A 4,261-nucleotide genomic window follows, 5' to 3' on the forward strand; every position below is an offset into this window, starting at 1 on the left:
AGCTTATTGTCTAAGGAACTAGGATCCCATATATTCTTTGTGCATGCACTTGCAAGTTGTCTTAGTTACTTTCTCCTCATTGCGATAAAATACTTGACATCCACAGTTTAAAGAGGAAAGGTTATTTTGGCTTATATTTTCAGTTCATGACCAGCTGTCTCCAAGGCAGGAACAGCCTGCTGGAAGCCTGGGTGGAAGAAAGCTGCTTACATCATGGTAGGGAGGAAGCAGACAGTGAAGGGTGGCACCATTAAGGAGATATGCCTTTCCATCTCACTAACTGATTCCTCCAATGAGGCCTTACCTCCTAACAGCACATCAACGAAGAGCGCATCAGTAGACCACTCTACCAATGGGTATAGCCTCCCCTTGATCCAGTTAACTTCTAAACACATTGGACTTTGAGGGGTACAATTCACATCTAACACATAACACAGGTGCACATGTGAGTTTCATATATTCTATACTATGTATTGTTGCCTTATGGAATAATTTATCCTTTCATTTTCTATTGATTATTCTATTGTATTCTTCAATAAACTCCTCTAGTACCATCTTATTGAGAGAGAGTAGTAGAAGCAGTCTTACCTGTTAGTTCTGTGTAAATGGAAGAACAGTCAGAACAGTTTTAAAGTCAGGCTCTCTGTTATATCCTCTGAAGAATGTGACCTAAACAAGGTTAACCTGAAGTTAGAAGTATTACATATTTTAAACAAAGGCATATTACTCCTTTATTATAGGAGAAAATCATTATGAAAGGTTGTATAGAAAGATGATGATAAATGTAATAGGAAAAACAATTATTAACCTGTTTTTAAGAGAATTTAAGAAATAACCCAAGCCTTCTTTTATGGGAGAAACCATTTTTTATCATATAGTGTAGTATTATCATTTGGACACAATTCTTTGGTAAGAAATAATTCTTCATGAAGACACTGGCCATAGTGACATTTGCACTGTACTTGCATTTTTTTGTAGTTTAATCGACAACTTCAGAAAAATGAATAAAGGATAAAGTTATGATCCCATTTGGTTCCTTTACTGAAACACTGTCAGTCATTTTCCCCACCACTGGGACAAAATATTCAATATCCACTACTTAAAGAAGGTTTATTTTGGTTTACAGTTTCAGTCTATGGGAGCAGGGGGTGAGAGAGAGAGAGAGAGAAAGAGAGAGATAGAAGTGAGGAGTGGTGTGGCTTTTGGGGGGATATTTTGGAAATTTTAGATTTGTAACATTCCAACCTTGGTCCATCTCACTATCTAGAATATATTTAGTCAATGAGTTGCCAAAGTCTGCATGGCTAAAAAGTAAACATCTAAAGTGTCTTTTGTGACCCAAGGCAAACTCTTAGCTGTGAACCCCTATAAATATCAAAAGAAAGTTAAATAGTTACAACATACAATAGCACAAGGTAAACATTCCCATTCTAAAAGGGAGAAATAGGGGAACATAAAAAAATGGGACCCCAAAAGTTCAAAACCCAATAGCAAATGTTAAATCATGTAATTCCATATCCAGCACCAGAGGCGAGCTGTTGGTGACATGTGAGCTCTAAAGGGTTTGGGTGAGTTGCCTGTAGAGCATTGCTGGTTGCAGCCTTCATGGCCTCACTCTTAGGATGGCTCCACTCAATTCCTTCGGCTTTTCTCGGCAGAAGATGCATATTCCTGGCATCTATAACTCTGGGTTAGGGTTAGGTTTTCCAGAGGTCTCCACTGTACTTTTGCTTCACTCACATATCTTCACACATGCTCTCTCAAGGACATTCTTCCTGGCCTCCCAGGCCTTTTTCTGAAATCTGGTAGGAAGACGTATAACTCTTACATGCTGCTTACCTATAAAACCAGCACCAAATAATGTTAAGGTCTGCTGCCAGCTTGAACAATAGCCGGGCCCCCATTGGACCGTGGCTCCAGAGTGCCTCTGAGAGCCTGATGGTTGTGTACTATGAAATGAATCTTGGAACCAATTCCCTAGGTTGCCCTTTTGTGGTAGATGTTCCAAGGGTTCTCTTCTCAAATGAAAATCTTGTAATTTTGTACCTTTAAGCGTGTGAAAAGGTGATGTCCTTTGGATTCCTCAAATGCCCTCTAGGCGTTTCTTCTGTCACCCTGATGCAAAATGCTTGGCATTTCTAAAAATGTTAAACTTGCCCCAAACCATGCTTCTCTTTGTTCTAATTTTATAGGTATTCCCTTTCTGATGAAATTCCAAACTTTTAAAGTCTTTGAGCTCTACCATTTGCTCCTGATTCTTGCTGTAGATATGACAAAGGCATCCAGTAGTACTCACGCCAGCAACAGCCTGGATGTTGGGATGCTTTGAAAATTTATCTGCCAGATTAATTAGTCTAACACCGTTAATCTCAGGCTCCTACAAAGTTGAGGACATGGCAAAGATATAGATGCATTCTCTGCCAGAGCATAAAACACGTGGCCTTGAGTTCAATTGCCAGTGGAATCCTCATTCCTAACTGAAATCACCTTTACTATCTGCATATCTGTCAGCATTCTGGTCTTCTGAGTTTTGACCAGACTCTCCCATCAAACGTGGCCTACCGCATTCTGTGCCTTCTTCCATGGACATCTCCCAACCTTTCGAAGCTCCTCTCTCAAAAAAGTTCTAAAGGCTTCTAAATCTTATAATAAGGTACAGTCATAGCAGTAACCCCATTTCTCTGGTACCAAAATCTGTCTCAGTCAGTTCTCTATTGCTGGGACAAAATACTCGACATGTGTAACTCAAAGTAGGACAGGTTTATTTTGGCTCACAATTTCAGTCCATGGTCAGCTGGCTCCACGTAGAAACAGAATTACGAAGGGGTATGGTAGAGGAAAAGTTGCTCCACCCATGGCAGCTGGGTGCCACACCTAGTGTGAAGTCCTTTCCAGTTGGGCAAGGTGGACTCAAATCAAGAGCCTTGATGGTCCCTCTGTAGTACTTAGTATCTTAACTGAGTAGTTGTGGTCACCCTTTTAAGTCTTCCACCTGACACAGAGTGAGCAAGGGACAGAAAGAGGGATCTTGATTATTAAAAGACTTTTACAAAACTTCAATTTTTTTCTTTGAATTCATACATATGGAGTAACATATGAGAGCAGCACCTCAAACTGTTTTCCAGAATTAGTAATTGCTGAGCAACAAAGCAGTCCCCAAATGCTCAGAAGAGCCTCTTTATAGCTTACAATTAATGCATCTACTCTGACAGTCACTTTCAGAAATAGGAAAAAGGGCTAATTTTAAATAGTGAATACACCCTCATTTGTCATAAACCAAAGCTAAGCTTTTCAAAGCTGCTTTTCATCTTTTGTCTTCAGCTAAATAACTTCTAAACAAGGGAAATCTCTTATTAGTTATGATGTGACTGCAGCACAAGTGTTAGCCTTTCTAAACACTCCAATCCAATTTCTTTCCTTTCTTTTAAATACTAAGAATGAGGTCATAAATTAGAAAATGCGTAGATTTTTCTGCCACAATCCCATATGTTAGGTCTGACAGAATAATGTCAGCTAGTTGAATCTACTTGCAATGCATTAGGATTTATTAAAGGAAACTGTAGTGCATCTGTATAAAAGGAGAGCCAGGCACATATAATACAGTCAGAGTTTATGGTGATTTAGAGGTAATATACAGTACATTTTTTCTTTTCTAAGTTATTTTATGGCATTTTTGAAAATCTCAAAAATTATAAACTATGAAATGTAATTTTTTTCTCTAAATATAAATTTGGTATTCTTTCACTATCTAAAAGGCATTGCTGTAAAAATTTGGCAGGTATGCATATCTTCACTGTAGCAGCATGTTTCATAATGAAGAAACAAATTATAAGTAAATTTATTTACTGTATAGCTAGAGGTGCTTCTTTCTGATGTAAATTGCCCTTTAAAATAGTGTAATCTTGGTGCTTTCGGTCTTACATAGCAAAATACTACTGGAAAAAGTTCATATTGATGGTAGATTTAATTCAAACTGAAATGAAATAAAAATGACTAAGTGGCTAAATAATAGAGGTAATTTTAAAATTTTACTAAGAATAATTACAAAAACCTCTGATATTGCAAAAGTTGTTCCCTCACAATGGCTATTTAGAGCATGCTTCAAGTATATCAAATAAATGTGAACGTATTTATTACTTTCTATTAAAAAAATATTTGAGGGCAGGGGATTTAGCTCAGTGGTGCCACTGCCTGCCTTGCAAATGCAAGGTCTCCAGTTTGATCCCTGGTACAAAAAAAAAAAAAAAAAAAAAAATTTTTG

General features: G+C 37.7%; 1 protein-coding gene across 1 annotated transcript in view; it reads left to right on the forward strand.

Moving 5' to 3' along the window:
* Positions 1 to 243: 243 nt before the first annotated feature.
* The window catches only part of Marchf1 (membrane associated ring-CH-type finger 1), a 968,384-nt gene continuing 964,366 nt past the window's right edge, over positions 244 to 4,261 (forward strand). Inside the window, exon 1 of the mRNA XM_033765456.1 lies at positions 244 to 445. The gene's annotated coding sequence lies outside the window, so the exon portion shown is untranslated. The remainder of the gene's footprint in view (positions 446 to 4,261) is intronic.

The sequence above is a fragment of the Fukomys damarensis genome, unplaced genomic scaffold (genome assembly GCF_012274545.1).
Source record: "Fukomys damarensis isolate Sample0158 unplaced genomic scaffold, DMR_v1.0_HiC HiC_scaffold_18, whole genome shotgun sequence".
In the NCBI taxonomy this organism is placed as follows: domain Eukaryota; kingdom Metazoa; phylum Chordata; class Mammalia; order Rodentia; family Bathyergidae; genus Fukomys; species Fukomys damarensis.